Source organism: Pongo pygmaeus, chromosome 22, assembly GCF_028885625.2.
Source record: "Pongo pygmaeus isolate AG05252 chromosome 22, NHGRI_mPonPyg2-v2.0_pri, whole genome shotgun sequence".
NCBI lineage: Eukaryota > Metazoa > Chordata > Mammalia > Primates > Hominidae > Pongo > Pongo pygmaeus.
The window spans coordinates 53,043,441-53,063,896 of NC_072395.2; the positions used below are offsets into that span (position 1 = coordinate 53,043,441).

The following is a 20,456-nucleotide window of genomic DNA, read 5'->3' on the forward strand; positions in this document are numbered from 1 at the left end:
CCGGGTGAGACTGACCCTCAGGCCTGCACCCAGCAAGGACTCTCGGGCTCGCTGCTGTGTGCCAGGCCTTGTTGCAGGCACCAGGGAACAGAATTGAGTTTGGAAATGTAAGAAAACAAAAGACCCCTGTCCTCATGGAGCTTACATTCTAAGGAAATATCCCAGAATCACGGTGTTTCCAGGTTGAAAACTGGCATGGGAAGGTGAGTGCACACCCTATAGGAAGGTAATTTCTTTCATGAAGCCCTGAGTCATTCTGGAATGATTTGGGGGTGATTAAATGTGGGGCAAGAGAGAGGCTGGTGCTAACTCCACCCTGCTGATGTGAAGATGGTCCACCAGGTCAGAGTAGGATTTAGGCTGATGTGCAGGACTCATTTAGAAACCAGAGCCTTTTCAAGAATGGTATAAGGCCGGGCACGGTGGCTCACACCTGTAATCCCACCACTTTGGGAGGCTGAGGCGGGCGGATCACTTGAGGTCAGGAATTCAAGACCAGCCTCGCCAACATAGTGAAACCCCATCTCTACTAAAAATACAAAAATTAGCCAGGTATGGTGGTGGGTGTCTGTAGTCCCAGCTACCTGGGAGGCTAAAATGGGAGTATCACTTGAACCCGGGAGGCGGAGGTTGCAGTGAGCCGAGATTGCGCCACTGCACTCCAGCCTGGGTGACAGAACAAGACTCAGTCTCAAAAAAAAAAAAAAAAAGAAAAAAAAGATATGCGAATGCCACCAAGATGAGGCTCTAGGGAATAAAGGTTTTGCATACTTTCAGGCAGTCAACAGATATGTGTGTTTATGTGTGTGCGTGTATGTATACATACACACATACATGTGTATGTATATATGTATACATGTACATATGTATGTATATACATATACACATAGACACATACATTTAAGTACAAACTATGGATCTAGATCTCTCAGGGCTCTGAAAGCTTTCTCCTTCCTGAAAGTGCTTATAATCGACCTGGAGAGAGGAAATAAGCACTTAAGAACCTGTAGAGAACTATGAAGTGTGGAAATGCATGGTAAAAAGGTGAAGGCCAGCAGGCATCTAGAAAGTGTGAGTGTGGGTGGTCTGAAGTGGTGGGAAGACTCAGAGCTCAGGTGGGCTTGACAGGCAGGGTGGGGGCGGGGCAGGGCTCAGAGAAGCGGAAGGAGGATGGGGTGAGTGGAGCCTGCCCAGGGGTGAGTCAGGAGGGAACGGACAGAGTGGAGCAAGACCTTGAAAACCTGCCAAATGTGACCGGGGGAGGGCAGACAATGAGAAGTCAGAAGAAGGTTTTGAGCTGATGAACAGCATTGATGGATCCAGCAAACACTTATGGATTGCCTAATAATAACTTCCCAGGGGATTCCATGCCTCAGGCTGTCATTAGTAGTAAGTCTGACTTATCCAAGAGCAGTAAAATCATTTTTATTTTTCACAGCAAGTTTCTCCATTTATGGTTTTCTCAGACTCCACTTGCTTTTCCCAACGGCCAATCTAATTTAGTATATTCATGGTGCCAGCAGGTGTCAGTGAAACAGTCGCGTAAACCATTTATTTACTTGTATCTGTTGGCTCGGAGTTAGATCCTGGTGGAAGAGCTCATACCTTTTTTATTATAAACAAATGTCTATGCTCCTCTGAATCCACAGATGTGCTGGCTTCTGCATTGATGAGCTATGGCTTTTCTCACTGTTTAGAAATAGATTTCAAGATTCTATGTTTTGAAAATTCAATTACTCTATGTGAAAATTGTTTTGCTGCAACCACTGAATTGCATTTATGTGACCTAATTAATAATCAAATTAATTTCCCTGTAAACGTCACCTATAAGTCAAATTTACCAACAAAGAGATTTCCCCTATTTTACATAGTGTTTTAATGTTAGCTATAGTGACCCAAATAAAATAATATTATTTTTTAAATAAGTTTACTTCCATTAAATATTCTAATTGTCCAACTGGCTCCCAGGGAGGCTTTAAGCCTCCCTAAGACAGCAAGTTGGATTCACAGTATGGGGGCTGTGGAGTCAGGTCAAGAAGAGTAGACAGTGAAGTCAAATGCCTGTGAGAAAGTATTTTCATAGAGCCACCAATTTAGCTAAATCCTCCACAAGAATGAAGGGACCTGCTTGCTGACTTGTAGTTCCTCCAGTTTGGCGGGATTAATCCTACCTGTGATCTGTTTGTACAGGTAGAATGGAGAAATCTTCCCTTTTTTCCTCTCCATGGGTGAAAACACATCCTAACTAGCTTAAGTATAATAGACAACACAGGTGTTTTTGTTCTGTTCCATTTCAATATTTCGTTAAAAAGAAAAAGAAAATTCTTTACATTTTTCTTAGAAGAACTACATTTTAGTCCTGTGAGTTCTAAAATAAAGCTTATTTTTTCTTAGTTGATACATCTGCAAAATATTATGCGGAATAATTATCTCATTTTGTTTTATAATAAAAGTAAACAACCACCATTTCTATCCAATGCAATTCTATTCACATTTTGATGCATTTCAGTCTATTTATCTAAAGTAAAGTGTTTTGCCCCACATAGCTGTGTTTGTAGCCTGTACAATTTGGTGTCTGAGTTTTTCTTCTTCATTTAATATGCTATTATGATTATATTCCCATCTTTACTTCATAGTCTTTAAATATCATATTCCATCATATTGATGTTTTATTTTATTTAACCTTTTTTTATTTGTTGGGGATATTGTTGTTTCCAGGTTTATTTACTACCACAAATGCTATGTTAGACACCTTCACAATATAGTTTCTCTGTTTCTAAATTTATTTATTGAACTCAAGTCCCAGAAGTAGATGACTGTCTTATTTTTTAAGCCCATGTTTCAATTGGCTGTTAATGAGATAGGGCTTTTTTGGTTATTCTTCTTCCAGATGTGCAATAGAATACAGTAAGTTAAGGGATTATATCACAAGGAACAAACAAGAGAGCTCTCCTCTATTTTTCTTAATATTCCAATTTTGAAATGAAATATATTGAGTAGAGTTATGAGTTATTTGATGGTAGTAGTGTTTTTACATCTTTTTTTTTTCAAGGTGCTAATATGATCTACAGTTTTCGTGCAGAATAAATTGTTGCACCTGAGGAAGAAGTGAGATGTGTTTCCTATAAAGGGAACATATACTTTCAGTTTCATAGCTTGCAGGTCCCCAAACTATAAGGTTTAAAAACAGACTTAAAAGGTAGTGGGAGAGGATGGGAGCAGCTGCCAGTGGTTGCGAGCTTTCTCTGTGGGGTGATGAAAATGTTTACAATTATGGCTACGGCTGCACATCTCTGTAAACATATGAAATACCACTGAATCATACACTTAAAATAGGGAATGCTATGGCATGCTAACTGTATCTCAATAAAGCTGTTTTTTACAAAGGTAGTGTGCTAACTCATCTCTAGGTTATCTTTCTATTTCAATTACAACACTAACTGGCACCTCCACCATGATGACCACCACCACCAATCAATGCTTACCACCTCTGCAGGTCACTGTCACCACTGCCAACATCAATGCCACTCCCTCAGGTCCCCCACACAGCCAAGCCACCACCATCACTACTACCATCTCTACCACCATCATCACTACCAGCTTCATCTCTGCCAAAAATACTGTGAACACCACCACCACCAGCAATAGCATCTCTACCACTGACATCACCAACATTACAACCACCAATATCAACATCACTGCCATAAAAATAACCTAATGGTAGAAGCACCTCTGTCACTTCTTCCAACTTTACCACCATATTTATCACAAACTTCACCAACAAACCACACTTCAACCTCCACTACTTCCATCATCATCCTTGATGTTACCACCATCACTGTCACCAAAAAGATGCTTCACTTCATCACTATCTCAAAACCAAAAACACTATCACCACCACCATCCATCACTCAATCACTATCCCAACACCAACAGAACTATCACCAAAACCATCCATCACTCCATTACTATTCCAATATTAACATCACTATCACCACAACTATCCATCACTCCATCACTATTTCAACACCAACAATGCTATCACCACAACCATCCATCACTCCATCACTATCCCAACACCAACATCACTATCACCACAACCATCCATCACTTCATCACTATCCCAATACCACCATCACTATCACCACCACCATCCATTACTTCTTCACTATCCCAACACCAACACCACTGCCACCACCACCATCCATCACTCCATCACTATCCCAACACCAACACCACTGTCACAACATCCATCGCTCCATCACTATCGTGACACCAATACCACTGTCACCACAACCATCCATCGCTCCATCACTATCCCAACACCAACATCAATATCACCACAACCATCCATCACTCCATCACAATCCCAGTGCCAACATCACTATCACCAAAACCATCCATCATTCCATCACTAACCCAACACCAACATGAATGCCAACACAATGACCACTACAACTACTACCACCTCTACCACCTCCACTTCCACTTACTGAACACTGTTTTTTTTCCCATTGTAATTGGTGCTTTATGTATATTATTTCATTTTCTTTCCCACAAAAACCCCACACAGTATAAGTATGCTTCTTTACAGATGAGGAAACAAAAGGTCAAATACTTTAAAACAACTATCTCAAGGCAAGTACAGGGTAGGAATTCTCCAAAGTTGTATTTGGTATTAACCACTCATAGAGCCTCAGAGAACTTTTCACCCTTTTGCAAAGTTTGTTAGTTTTGTAAAGTAATAGTATACATGGCGTTTCTAATCAGAGGAAAATTTAATAGATCACATGAAGAGAAATTTGTATATTTTTATGCATAAAAGCAAGCAAAAATTCTTACTCTTTCAGGGAAAGTTTAAGTTACTTTATTAATTTGTAGATAGACTAGTCAGATTGAAATTTAGAAATGTATTTAAATTAAAGAAATCCTTGTGGATGTATTTTAAAACAACCTCTGAAAAAAATCCATAAATGTAGGGATTTTGTATATTAAGTGTAAGAAATGTTAGGGCCTGTGGTTCAGGTTTTCGAAAATAACACTAGAGGCTCACTCTGAGTTATGGACAAGTTAGTAGGAGTGGAAGGTGTGCTTAGTGGAGACACTTGAATCCATTTGTCTGGCAGTGGGCTTCATATTCCCAAGGCAAATTAGTGCATAAGATCCTTTACTGGAAAATTGTTTTGAATGATGCTTTAGACATCTTTGCTTGGAGCATGTGTCTACTTGGAACAAAGGGAGATGGTTTTCTGGGGTATAGAGAATACATCCTTATAGGGAAATGATCTTTAGAACACTGTATTAAGGTTGTTAATTAGCACTGTAGAACAATTGATACATGGGTGGAAATAATGGTTCACTTTCATGAAACTCAGTGAATGAGGTTAATGGTGGGGTAAGAAGACAAGGAAAACAAGAAATCAGGTAGGGATCTGGAAACATATTTTGAATCTGAGTTGCATAATATTGGATAAGACAAATTTCCTAGGAAACCACTTTGACCATGTCTCTTTGATCTCTGTCTCCCTATCTCAGTAGTACCTGTTGTGAGATCTGATCGCTGCCTGATCTCTCAAGACTAATGCCTCCTGGGTGTTGCTTGCTCACCTGGGTTCCTCTCTGACTGCCTGAAAGGGGGTGGGGATCCCAACTCTCTTACATATTCCCACCTTATAAAAGCTGTTGTCAAAAAATGTTCTTCCTTCTTCTTTCAACGAATACCCCCTCTACTCCTCTGGAGGCCAGCTCAGCTACCAGCTCACCAGGGCTCTTCCCTAGACCACTCCCACCAAGAAGCCTTCTCCCTCCCTGGTCTCCATTGGCATTCACTGATCACTTCCACCTCCTCTGGTGGCCACCATTCTCGATGAAACATGTGGTTTCAAAGAATGTCATTGCAAGCTCTAGAATGCAAGGAACCCTACAGAATGAAATCTGACTTACTACTTCCCCCTGTCTAAATTGGGGCTTCAAGACTGTGGATGTTCTCAGAAGATATTCTTGCAGATGGAGAAGAGAATGGTTTTGAACACACATGAGGTGCAAAAAAAGAGGTGGGTAAGAATGATCACAGGTACAGGTTTATAATCTAACTGGGTAAAGGACTGATAGCAAGGGTATGAAGTCAGAAGAAATTCCTTGACTGCAGACACATGGTTTAGCTGTTGAAGAGAAGCCTGGCTTAGCCACTACAGAAGTGGAGAACTCAGCAGTCCAGTGTGACAGCCGGGAAGGGTGGATTCAAGCTGAGAGTTGGCTTCCGCGCTGGGACTTAGCCTGTTGGCCTACACAGAAGGATGACAGGTTGAGGCAGGATTTGGAGGGGTTGAGCTTCATTGCCCAGGCCCCACCAGGGATGAAAATAGCTTCTGATGAGCCAATTTATTTGGACACTGTCATTCATTTTTTTTCCTTCTTAAAAGAAGGATTCCAGAAAGAGAATTTACTCACTTACTCAGTCAGCCGGTGGGTTACATGTTTTTATGATGATGGACCTGCAGATTTACAGCAAATCTCACCTGGTAACCAGTCATCTTAAGACAAATTAAAGGAGTCCTTTGAAAAGTAAGCATATGGAAAAAAACAAAAGACAAACAAAAAAACTAAGGGCTCCCTTCTATTCCTATTTAAGAACTCAATAAAACAAAGCCCTTTCCACAGGGGAAAATGTTGAAATTTAGAAATGTGTTTAAATTAAAGAAATCCTTGAGGATGTATTTACAAACAACTGACTTCTTTCCTAAGTGAGTGCTTTCTGTTTGCCTCTTCTCAAATCCCTTTGAACGCAGTGCAAATCTAAGAGAAGGTTATGCCTGCTCCTTGTTAGGTTTTTCACACAGAGATTGTTTTTCCCATGTTGAACTTTACTCCCCCATTCATTTGCCTTTGGATTCAGTAATGATCCTGATTTCTTCTCATTTCTTTCATTTATCTGCCATCTGTGGAATACTCTCTCCCCTTTCCTAGCCTGGCAGGTTTTTTTCTCCTGTAGTCCTCCTAAACAGCCTTCTTTCATCCTCCCAGATGCCCTTTCTCCAGCTTCCAAATCCCTCCCAACCTCCACTTCCTTTAAGAAAGCTTCTCTTTTGATCTCCATGACAACAGTCACACCGTGTCAATGTATTTGCACGGTGTGCAAGTGACTTATTTTATATGTCCTTCCCAATCAGTTGGCTGCAAGCCGCCTGTGGCAGATGCATCATCCTTTAAAGGGACAATAAAACAGTAGATGTGCAAATGCTCACCGCACCTGCCTGGATGTGAATGATTAGAATGGGCATCTCTTGTGCTGAAGACCACCAGCCATGTTCTGTTTCCCTCCTGCCTCCCGCCCCCTTCCCATTGAAAGGAAATGGTCTTTGCTGGATGTGCAGGATTCATCTGTTGGCTGGAGTCTGCTAAAAGCCTCACCGCAGAATTTCACATTTGAAGAATGCTGCCTTTCTCAGGCATGTTGAATAATTTAGTTGGGAAATGAATTGAACATTTTCTTTTTAGATTCCTCCAAATCCACTTAAAATGTAATCTATCCTCATTTCCCTTACGTGACAAGTTGGGTGGACAGTCTTTTTCATCTTTGTGCATTTTCTGCAGCCTCCCCTTACCTGCTTTCTGACATAAACAGTAGCCACTCCATAAGCTTGCTCAGTGAATGGGTGCATCACATTGAACAAACCTTAACTGGGTATCTGTTCTACACAAGGCATGGCACACCAGGGACACCTACGAGTGAATCAGTGTTCAGAATACTGCGTGATACTTGTAGCGCTGAAGGTTTGCCTAGGGTACTGTGGAGGGGCAAATCGGGGTCAGAAGGATTGCCAGAGAAGAGCACACTTCACCTGAGCTAAAGGGTGACTGGACATTGCCTTGGAGGGTACAATGCTGTCACCAAAGCAACTGGCATACACAGCTGCACCCAGGTGCAAGGATAGAAGACACCCAGGAATGGAGACAGGCTCAAGGGACTCTGGGGTGAGGTATCCATGGTGATTACAGGGGTGGGGGATGGTACAAGCACAGATGAAGTAGGGACATATCTATGGGACAGAACCTATGGAGCCTGTATGCAGTGGTATGGTGCACTACCAGCAACATCCACATCATCTGGAAAACTGTTAGAGCTGCAAGAACTGGGGACCAACTCAGAGTTCCTGAATCAGGAATAAATTCTGGCGGTGGAGGCTGGTGAGGTGTGTTTTAAAAAGCCCTCCAGGGGATACCAGTGCTCCCTGAGTCTGAGAATCACTGTTGTTATCACTGCGAGTCATTCCGTGATTTAGATTTGGCTTTGTTGGGAGAGACTATTTAGTTAAAAAGCAGCAACTATGCATTCCCCCATTTCTCAGGTTAGCCAGTAGCCCATTTTCCTGGTTCTTGGCCGAACAAAAGGGAATAAACGCACATAAAACTGTTAGACCTTCCTGGTCTTGGGAGTAATTTAAAGATCTACCTTACTCAGCACTAAAGGGATTCTGCTTTACAATAGGTGTAGGGGTGGTGTGAGAACCAGCTGGCTATCTTGGTCCATGGACAATGGATTTTGAGGGAGCTACGTCAGGTCGAGGAGATCTCTTACATTATTGCCTCAAATAATTCCTTTCCTTTCCTCTCCTCTCTCCTTTCTTTCCTCTCCTTTCTCCTTCTTTCCTTCTTTCCTTCCTTCCCTCTTTTTCTTTTTCTTTCTTTTTCACAGGGTCTCACTCTGTCACCCATGCTGGAGTGCAGTGGTGGGATCATGGCTCACTGCAGCCTCAACCTCCCCAGGCTCAAATAATCCTTCCACCTCAGCCTCCTGAGTACCTGGGATCACAGGCATGCCACCATACCCGGCAAATTTTTGAACTTTTTTGTAGAGATGGGTTTTTGCCATGTTGCCCAGGCTGGTCTCCAACTCCTGAGCTTAAATAATCTGCCCAACTCAGCCTCCCAAAGTGCTGGGATTACCAGCAGTGAACCACTGCTTCTGGCCTCAAATGATATTTTTGTTCACATATCTCTCCTTAGAGTTGCACTGTATTAAATACAGTATCTGTGTCCTAGGTCTCATAATGGGTAGATGTATGGCCACGTGACTGGCTCCCCCAAAGTCATTATCTTTTGAGTAGCTAGGAAAGGATGAGATGTCCACATTTCATGAACTAGAAAAGGGCCACATGACCTGATACTGAGACACTGCTTAGAACAAAGGGGCTATGCAATTTCGGTTTGAGAAATAAATGATAAATGACAGATTATTTGAAATAGGCACTGTCTTGAGAGCCAAGAATGTTACTTGCAGGCTGCAGCTGCCATATTCTAGTCAGACTTGGCAGCTGAGGAGGAAAGAGTGGCCAAGGTGTATGTGGGCTTTGCCTTGAGACATAAATGCAGAATGCTAGAAATAGATTGATAATTTTATGACATGGAATTGAGGTTAACTACTGCAAAGCAAACTCCATTTATTCCATTTCTAAAGTGTAGGACAGCTTCCGCTTTATTCATCCAGCCAACAAACACCTGTGAGATAGCTCCTCTTGCTGGGACACTCCCTTTTTGAATTCTGTTGTTCCTCATACATCACACCACCTGCTAACCACAGTTAACATTTCCTACCAGCCACAGAGGCCTATCAGTGCTCTCTGCCAAGGACCACACAAGGGCGTTCGGGCTTTGCTTCCTATGAATCAGCTCTGAGGGCTGGCCTCTGGGAATGCCCCCACCTAGCTCCCGCGCCCAACAATGGGGACCTAGAGGGTGCACTCTGATGCAAAAGAGGGGGTATGCTAGTCTGTGAGCTTAAGGCTGGGCCCCAACTATTTAGCGGTGGCTGAGTGAACTCAAAGGGCTTTGGCCCACCACACACGCCTGGAAGGCCCAACCCAGAGTAGCCCCTCTGCAGGTAGTGGAGGCCCCTGTAACGGCAGTGTGGCCAAGGAGGGCAGGGCAGGGGCCCGAGAAAGGCCAGAGATAAGGGAGGGAGGGGCACCCCAACTCCAATCTGATAAACAAGCACAAGAGGCAGGATTTCAAAGGCATGGTCATGGGGCCATGAAAAATGCTCAGAAGTAGTTTTGCGGGGTGGCAGAAGAGAGTGTCTGATTCTGGAAGCTTTGTAAGACAGCACCAGTGGAGGGCCAATCATGATCCAACACTGCTGGTAAAGAGGTCAGTTGGGCAGGGGTGGAGCTGAGTGAGATGAAGGCACATCCACATTCACCTCTCACCCCAACAAACCACCGGGTCTGCATGCTCTGGAGGCATCCTGGATGTCTTGATGAGAAAAGACAGGAAAAGAGGGTGAAGAAGAATCTTCCTCGGGACCAAACAGGCCCTTTCCACTGGGGAGGGCAGGGCGTGGGAAGCTGGAGGCCAAGGCAGGGAGCCAAGCCAGGAGTCACCCCGGCCAGTGCTCTGACATGCACACAAGGCAGCCTCTGTCTAACTTGTAGGTCCTTAAACTGGAACTGCCTCAATTTCCCTCCCACCCTATACATAATATAATTTATATTTAATAATATAAATTAAAGAATAACTAAGAGAACCCTTAAGTGATGTAGGAGGAGAGGATAAGTGTGGAGACAAACTGAGTCCTGGAATCCACAGGGATGAGGCTGAGAGCCAGTAGTGGGTGAGAGTGACCCTGGGCTGGAAGGGACACACAGATGGGAATGGCACTGCCAGGAGGCAGGTGGAAGCTGTGACAGTCAAACTAAGACAGACAGACCAACAGAGAGAGAGAGAGATAGAGAGAGAGAGAGACAGAGAGAGAGAGAGAAAGGGACTTGTAAAGGAGTAAGCGGCATCAGTCACATGCAGGGTTGTTGCAGCCTTTGTCATTTTTGCTAAGTATCTGTCCAGAAGAACCAAAGAAGATCCAGGTCTCAGAAGGAGCCTGCCCACTGAAAGGTGAGCTTTAACTTTACAACTGGAAGGAATTCCTGAGTGCTTTACATCTGTGCCAAAAGAACCAATGAACCAGAAGCCATTTTTGAGTGGGGCACTGCTATAAAGCTACCTGAAAATATGGAAGTAACTTTGGAACTGGGTAATGGGCTGAGGTTGGAAGAGTGTTGAGGGCTCAGAAGAAGACAGGAAGATGAGGGAAAGTTTGGAACTTCCCAGAGACTTGTTAAATTGTTATGATCACAATGGTGGTAGTGATATGGGCAATGAAGTCCAGGCTGAGGAGTTCTAAGACGAGATGAGGAACTTATTGGGAACTAGAGCAAAGGTCACTTTTGTTATGCATTAGCAAAGAGGTTGGGGGCATTGTGCCCCTACCCCAAAGATCTGCGGCTCTTTGGACTTGAGAGTCATGATTTAGCATATATCATATATGGCGGGAGGGGCTAGCCTTGTCTCAGATGAGACTTTTTCAACTGGATGTGGCTCCCTTTCGAGAGATCATCTCAATCCAGGAAATAAGGGTTGACAAACTGGTCCCTGCTTCAGATCTGTTTGGTCACTTGTTTTTATGTGGCTCTTAGCTAACAATAGCTTCTTGTTGTTGCTTACATTTTTAAATGATTGAAAAAAATTGAAAGAGGAAGAATATTTTGTCATGTGAAAATTATGTGAACTTCAAATTTCACCTTTCCTAGGTAAAGTCTTACTGGAGCCCAACTGTCTTCACTCATTCACGCATGGACTGCAGCTGTGCCTATGCAGCGCATTGAGCAGTTAAGACTGAGACTGCAGGGCCTACAAAGCTGAAAATATCTGCTCTCTGGCCCATTAGAGAAACAGTTTGCAGACTCGTACAGGACAGTGCTGTGGACAGAACCAGCATGTGAGGTAGAACTCACTGGGTGTACTGCAGGTTCAAGGCAGGGTGGGGAGGAGAGAGGGGAGAAAGGTTGACAGGAGAGGCACTACCAAGAAAGGAGTGTTGGAGAAAGGCCTGGGCTCTGCCCGGTGTTGGTTAGAGTTTGTTACTCTCCTTTTATCCTTGCTCCAATGGATAGTTCTAACTTGTGTTCTATCAGAAGATAAGGAATAGTAATGTCTGCATTAACAATGGAGCTCTGGTCCTGGATTCAGTATCTGCCCTCTATAGCTCAGTGGGGATTAAGGGGAGGATGGCATTCTTTCTGTAGAGCTAGACTTTGTCTCTCTTTCCTTTTCTTTCTTTTTCTTTTCCTTTTTTCTTTTCTTTCTTTCTTTCTTTTTTTTTTTTTTTTTTTCCTGAGACAGAGTCTCGCCTTGTCACCCAGGCTGGAGTGCATTGGTGCCATCTCAGCTGGCTGCAGCCTCGACCTCCCGGGCTCAAGTGATTCTCCCTCCAGAGTAGCTGGGACCACAGGCACACACCACCACACCCAGCTATTTTTTTTCTTTTGATAGAGATGAGGTCTCACTATGTTGCCCAGGCTGGTCTTAAACCCGTGGGCTCAAGCAATCCTCCCAATTCAGCCTTTCAAAGTGCTAGGGTTATAGATGTGAGCCACCATGCCTAGCCTCTTATCTATTTTTGGGTAATGAAAAGCTTTAGCCTTGACTAAAGGGAATTTTAGACATCAACATGCATGAATAGGTATTTGGGAGGAGAATATTGAAAAAGTTGTCTATGCTAGGCACAGTGGCTCATGCCTGTAATCACAGCACATTAGGAGGCTGAGGCAGGAGGACCGTTGCAGGTCAGGAATTTGAGACCAGCCTGGGCAACATAGTGAGACCTTGTCTCTACAAAAATCAAAAAGTTAACTGGGCATGGTGATGGTGGTATGCACTTGTAGTCCCAGCTACTCAGGAGGCTGAGGTAGGAGGATCACATGAGCCTGGGAGGTCAAGGTTGCAGTGAGCCGAGATGGTGCCACTACGATGCATTCAGCCTGGGTGGTAGAGTGAGACCCTGTCTCAAAACAAAAACAAAAACAAAAAACAAAAGAAAAGAAACAGTTGTCCAATAGGCTACTGTATGTTCCCTGTTAGCAATGTGCCAGAAGCATTCAGACCAAGGGCCCCTGTGAACACTCTGGCTTATGTTGGGGGGAAACACTCCCCAAGTCCAGATGCAACACATGCCACAGATTCCACACGGGCCCACAGGAGCAACACAGGCACTCCCTGAATCACACTCTCCTTCAGTGGGAAGTCTTGTTTCCTAAATTCACTAAGGGTCTGCCACCTAAATTCTTCTGTTATTTATAGAAAAACAAACCTTGTTTCCAACTTCAAATTGTTACTGGCAGGGAAAACAAGAAGGTAAAATGGTTTTATTTCTTATATGTCTATAATTACTCAAAGCACAAAGTACTTTTATTTTTGGTCTCAACTTAAATTTTTCAAAAGAACAGGAAGAGTTTATTATAGGAATTGAAAGAATTTAAAGTAGCTTTCAGAGTTTTTAATACAATGAAGAGTTTGGCTTTAAAAATGTTATAGGCTATCTTGAAATAGAGTTTGTTACATCTTAGTGCATTAACTTAAATGTATTTGAACTAGTGAAATATGTTTGAAGGCACACATTGTGTTTTTCTGTCTTGCTTCATGCTACCTTGAAAATAGTCTGGAAAATAGCTGTGCTAGGGCAGCTAATTCATGCCCTCCTGGCTGGGGTTCTTCCTGTGATGGACCCTAACCAACTTTGTCCAGCCTAGTTGTCATAATAATAACAATAAAACTAATGTCATATTTCTTCCCTTGCCTTAGGAGAGGGGTCCATGACATAGCAGATGTCATTTGATGATGTCTGTGTAATTCTTGATTGGATATATGTTTTCCTTTGATTTTTCATTCTAATATCTGTGCCCTGTTTACTAACTTATCTATCTCATTTGATTTCTCTGAAAAGATGGGAAATGTCATCAGCAAGATGGCTTAAGGACTGCTGTCTGAGGAAATTCAGCACATTAAACAGTGTATATCCACCTATGCACTCCCTGTGTGGATGGCATCCATACATTCATAATGCTCAATGCCATATTCACTTTAGCTTGATTTTCCGATTTGTTCTCTGTGAAAAGCAGAGTTAGGATTATATGAGAACCGATAAAACTCTCTAAGATGGTCTTCTGAATACTTTTATTAAATTACTACCTATCCATCTATTTTTAAAAATTAATTAATGAAATTTTTGAGATGAGTCTTGCTCTGCCACTCAGGCTGGAGTGCAATTGAGCAATCTTGGCTCACTGCAGCCTCTGCCTCCTAGCGTTCAAGGAATTCTTCTGCCTCAACCTCACGAGTAGCTGCGACTATAGGCATGAGCCATCATGCCTGGCTAATTTTTGTATTTTTAATAGAGATAGGGTTTCACCATGTTGGCCAGGCTGGTCTCGAACTCCTGATGTTAAATGATCTGCCCGCCTTGGCTTCCCGAAATGCTGGGATTACAGGCATGTGCCACTGTGCCCGACCCTATCCATCTATTATTAGGTTATTGAAAATAAACTTCTACTTTTTGTTGGGAAAATTTCACAATATTTACATTTATTGGGAGATATTTGCCATCAGAAATGGCAGTGCTGTCCAGAGCCATCGGTGGGGTGGGCAGAATCAGCATCTAGGATAGGGATCAAAATTGGGGTTGTTAATCAAGGGACCACCTTATGGATTCCAGAGTGGACCCACATCCGTTATCCTCTGTGGCTATGAAGTCAGCACTGGGAGGTGAGGAGAGAGGAGAATGCGTCATTAAAATGCACTGCTACTTTCTTGGTTATGACATAATGAATAAAACATTCAACTCAGAACTAGAGAAAAGGGTTCAAGTTCCAATAATGACAAATCGAGTGACTTAAGGTCATTTTTGTTAGGTGTAGAGATAGGCGTCATTATCTAATTTTCTGAAATTTAATCCAGTACTTTTTATACTGTATTCTAATTATATATAATTTACTTGTTGGAAATGGATTTAACTTATGCTAATGTTACTTTATACAAAATGTGATGAAATAATGTCAACTTATATTTTTACATGTACTTTTCAGTTTTCACTGTGAATATTACATTTGTATATATATGTTACTGTAAAGCTTCCTAGTGAATATTATGCATAGTGTGCTTATTAGACAATTTAAGCCATTTTCAATATCATTCTGACCATACACAATTTTTGACATAGTGTCACCACTTCAGAACCTGGTCCAATTGTAAAATGTAATGTGGATGCACTAAGACCTAAGGATGAGCATCAATAAATGTCCAAAATACCCCTTTAGTTGCAACCTTATTTGCATTTCTGATAATATGCTCTTTAAATCAAGGCAAACACAATACTTGCCTTCTAAAGTTGTATTGCAACTTTACAGTTTATAATCTAACCGTTATACAAAAAATCAAAGTGCCTACACTTAGATTTTTTGTGTTCATCCAGACTCAATGTGAAGCTCTTAGAAGAAACCATCCAACAGGATTTCTGGCTTGACGGCAGACGGCCTTGGTCCTAAGCCTTAGTCCAAGTTCAATTTGTGTCCTGTCAAGGTCACTCTGCTGGAGAGGTACAGCTTTTTCAGTGGGGTTTGAATCAAGAATTGCCTCTTAGGCTGACCGTCCCAGACAGTATCTCTTTCCAGCCTGCCTGAGCATCAGACCCAGATTCCACCCCTGCAGCTGCGAGTAGCTCTTGCAAATGCAGCCAGCATTTTCCTGGCTGCACTATGGCTGCCAGGAAATAGTGCACTATGCATATTTATGCAATAATAGTGCACTATGGCTGCACTATAAGCTGGAAACCAAGGGAACTGCCTGCTTAGGTCAGGAGACTTGCTGGACCCTTTGTGCTTGCAGGCTGGCAGCTCTATCCTGGGAGAGAGAACTGGAGTCCTTGAAGAAGGCCCATCACATGGCTAAACTGAGAGGAATAACCCAATGCATAGATGGAGAGATGCAGAATACATTCCAAATGGTATAAATAAACACCATGGTTTCATTAAAGAAACATGCATATTTTACATATACACCAAAAAAGATGCAAATTTAGTCACCTAGGGCTTTCTAGAAAGTCCACAGTTTTTTTTTTTTTTTTAAAGCACCACCTCTTGATATGAACCTTTTATGATAAAAGTAAACAATGGTAAATGGTTTATGTATTAATGTAACACATATTTATTGCACTCCTGCTGAGGGTACAGTGAACACACAAGACATGTCCTCAACCTTCATGGAACCTAGAGTCTAGTCCACCTAAAAAAGTTGAGAAAGAACAATCTTACTTTATACGGATGACCAGAGATTTTGAAAAATTTTTTTTCTTTTCTTGTTATCAAGGAAGGAGGTTAGACTTGTTAATATGAGAAGCGCCAAAAATTCTTTAAGTATTTGTAAGGAATGTTGGTGTTCAGGAATTTCAATAAGGCTATTATAAAACCAATGCTAGAACCAATGGATTAGTTCCTAAAAGCAAATGCAAACTTTTGTCATTTTTCATAGCCTAAAGATTAAAGTGATAGTCGAAGATTTAAGTAAAGTTTATTTCAAGGCAACCTTTTTGAATTTCAGTTGATATAGGAAAAAAGGGTGTCTACTCACTATGAAAGTTACTCTAAGCTTAAGTTTATAATTTGGAAAGAAAAGGATACTAGGTAAGAATGTAAATTTCATATATCTTTAATTTTTATGGGGTTGGGTATAATTTATAACATGAGTTTGGAAGGAATAGTAAAGGGAGTTAATATTTATTGAACATTATTATGCATGAACTACAATCTTGGCACTTCACAGTCATTAACTTGTTGACTGCTCAGAAACCCAGGAGGCAGAACCAGGCAGCCTGGGTAGAAGTCCTCAATCTGACAGTCACCAGCCTTCAGAACTTGGGTAAGCTCCTTTGACTTCAGGATCTCCCTCTGCACAAAACTGGGTGTTCCCAGCTCACAGATCAAATGAGATAATGCATGCAGAAGTTTAGCATCGTGCCTGGCGGGGAGCAAATACCTGGAAGGACAGCTGTCCCAGTTGGCCAGGAAGTACTAGTGCTGGAAGGTGCCTCCAAGACTGCCTTTTCCAAGGTGTCTTGCACTTTCCTGGGGTAAGGGATTTCAGTGCAGAAGGCAAGTGGAGCCCGCAGTTTATTAAATCATGACTATGGAGGTCACTGGAAATAAGGCAGTTTTGTTTTTAAATGACAGACTGCATCATTTTCCTGTTGTAAGAGCTCAACTCTGAAACTTAATAGGTTGTAATGGTGCCTCAATTAGCTGGAATTATTGGGTATAGTGGAGATGTGATATTCTGGTTAAAAATATTCTTCAGATCACTGAAATTTAATTAAATCTCTGAATATTCAACTTGTATTTTACAGAAATCATACCTCTCTTTCTTAATTCTAAATGAGAATGTTGCTTATTCTAAGTAAAATTTTCACACAGATGGTACAATACTGAGGGCCAAGTGGTAAAATTATTCTCAGGATTTTTATTGCAAGTAATCATTTTGATAATTGTTCTCAGCACAGGAATATTTAAGCAATTGCCTATTTCATATTTTGGGGACAGCCTGTGGTTCTGCAAAGATTTCTCATTTAATGCAAAAATAACAACAGAAATTTTACATCAATAGGAAAAAAATCTCTGTCTTAAATTGCATTCTCTGGATAAATGTTTTGAGATGTATATAATCATTAAATATTGTAAATAATGAATGTGTTATTTTATGAGTGACCATGGCAAACACACACACACACACACACACACACACACAAGCATTCACACAAGTAGTTGGTAATCACATTGTCCTTAATTTGTATCAAAAGAGGGTCAGCTGATTCTGAGACTGATTAAGAAAGAAGGTGAAAGGCACTGCTAAAAGAGACTCTTTAGGAGATAAACTAAAAATTGGAATTTTCTGAAAAACCAAAGAATTCCTTAGTTGTACAATGTTCGGGTACTTCATCAAATATGTTATCAATTATCTATAGCTTTAAATATTCTTTCTGATTTTGAATCAGAAACAAAACCTGCCACGAATTAAATTGTATTTGCTTACACAAATCCTTTTGTTTCTCCAAGAATGTCAAATGAAACTTTATTGTCATTTACTTTTAATTTATTCAGAACCACTTACATTGTCTTTTGGATTTCTGTCAAGGCATCGGTTAGCACTTTAATTAGCTTAATATTTGTAAAAGTATTTAAGAACCCTTTCCGAGACTTCATCTTGCATAACATAGATATCAAATAATATAGACATCATAATACAGCCCATAGAAAGATATTCCTCTTGAAAGATATTCAAGAGGAATATCTTTCTATGGGCTTACATTTGGGATGTGAAGATGTCCATTTCCCATGAAACTTATCACAAATTGGACCACTACTGCTCTTTACTTTTCAATAAACTATATTGAAAATTACCATAGTAGAAACTCATATGAAAAGTGGTTGGTCACCTGGTGTACTGAGTGCAGTTCACATCTTTGGGTGCCTGCTGTTATATAGTCTAGGGCATTTCACTGTATCATGAGTTAGACCTGAGCTCAGCATGTTTGCTGTCTAGAGATCCTAATAGCTGGGATGCCCTCTCCATGGCAGTCTCGGAAACATGTAATGCTTCACAGGCAATTGTGATATGGAACACTTGTCTTCTAGGCCTCTTCATTCCCAGCTCATGTATACACTCACCTCTCCTTCACTCACCCATTCATTCATTCATGGAACACATGCCAGCCATGAGGGATCAGAACTGAGTAAGCCTCTCTTCCTGCTGCCAAGGAGCTCCCAGAACAGTGGAGGGGATGCACATGAAACAGACTGCAGAAGCCACTGGGTGGGAACCTCCCTGAGCCATCACCAAGAGCAATGGGTAACATAGAGGATGAAACTCTAATTGCACTCTGGAGATTCCCATCTTCATGGGGGCAGTCATGCACAATCTGAGCCTCAAATGAGCGGGAATGGACAGGAGAGGTAAGCGTGTTACAAACCGCCTGAACACTGACAGGAGAGACGATGACGCTTGTGGACTGCTGTGTGGGTAGGTATCCCTGGGAAGGCGGGGCAAGGTAAGGGGCCAGAATCCGGGTGCTGCAGCTGATGTGGGATGGCTGCATTCACTAGGTCCTGAGCAACCTTTGCTGGACATGAAAGATTTTAAAATCAGAAGCTCTTCTCTGGTGAAAGAAATAACTAAGATAAAAAGGGTGCCAGGTATGGTAGCTCACACCTGTAATCCCAGCACTTTGGGAGGCCAAGGTGGGTGGATTACGTGAAGTCAGGAGTTCAAGACCAGTCTGGTCAACATGGTGAAAACCCCTGTCTCTACTAAAAATACAAAAAAAGTAGCTGGGTGTGGTGGCACATGCCTGTAATCCCAGCTACCTGGGAGGCTGAGGCAGGAGAATTGCTTGAACTCGGGAGACACAGGTTGCAGTGAGCAAAGATCGTGCCACCACACTCCAGCCTGGGCAACAGAGTGAGACTCTGTCTCAAAATAAGTAAATAAGTAAAATAAAATAAAATAAAAGTGGATAGGTGCTTATTTTGATCAATAGAGGGTGTTGTTACAGAAGCAGTGCTTGTTCAACGATAATTAAATAAATGTAATATCTATCTCCAGTGTTACAGAAAGGCTACCAAAGTGCCCCTTACCTTTCAAAGGCTTAGAGTCTAAATGGCTATTTTCCCACCAAAACCCCAGAGCTATTTCCTCCTTTACCCTGTGTCTCTGTACTGAATGCATCCTTTACTTCTGATCAGCATTCGTGACCATGAATGAGCTTCCACCTTAGACTTCCCACGACTGCGTATGTCCACTGTGGCTGACAGATGTGGGGCTCCCTCTTTGGGGCTAACGCTATTTCTCCTTCTTTCTTTCTCCTTACACAAAACAGATATTCTGAATTTTATGCCATAAATAAAGGCATGTTGTATGTAACATATTGTCCTTTACATATACTTAAGATTTCGTGTAATAGCGTCCAATTAGATTGAATCAGTGATGTCCTTTAAAAGCTCATTATATAAACAGGCCAATGTGAAATGACAAGCTGGTGACAGGGCAGCCCCTACCTCATTAGTCAGTTAGATCACCAGCAAGTCTGCCTGCTGACAGGCCATGCCACAAAGGCCCACTACAGAGATAGATTGCACTCCTCCATGAACAATATATTCAGTCGATTCACAATCTAATGAGAGCCAGGCTTCCTTTTAATAGTCCCACAACATGTTCATCCTTTGGCACTAAAAAGAAATTTAACTGCAATGCACTGACTTTTGTGGCTGCTTTCTACAGAGAGAGAAAGGATACAATGCCTTTTAAAGCCTCAGAAGTTTCCATTTTTAGTTATAAGAGCTAGATCCTCTGTGGACAGACACCTCTCTCATGCAGGACCCAAAAGACCCAAAAAGCTTTTGAGCCCACAGTAATACCTGGTCTTTTTCAGGGCAAAACACAAGAGAATGTGTAAAGCTAGTAGGTAAAACTTCACAGTCTTGAATTCAAGACAGAGTGAGTCAGCATTCCATTTGTAGAGTGGCGGGAATGCGTGTGGGGTTATGGCTTGCTGAGTGTCTTTATTCTACAATGTGTGTGATGCT

At 41.9% G+C, this 20,456-nt stretch overlaps 1 protein-coding gene across 1 annotated transcript in view; it reads right to left on the reverse strand.

Annotated features, from left to right (window-relative positions):
- DSCAM (DS cell adhesion molecule) overlaps positions 1-20,456 on the reverse strand; it is an 828,718-nt gene that overhangs the window by 118,798 nt on the left and 689,464 nt on the right. The window lies entirely within an intron of this gene.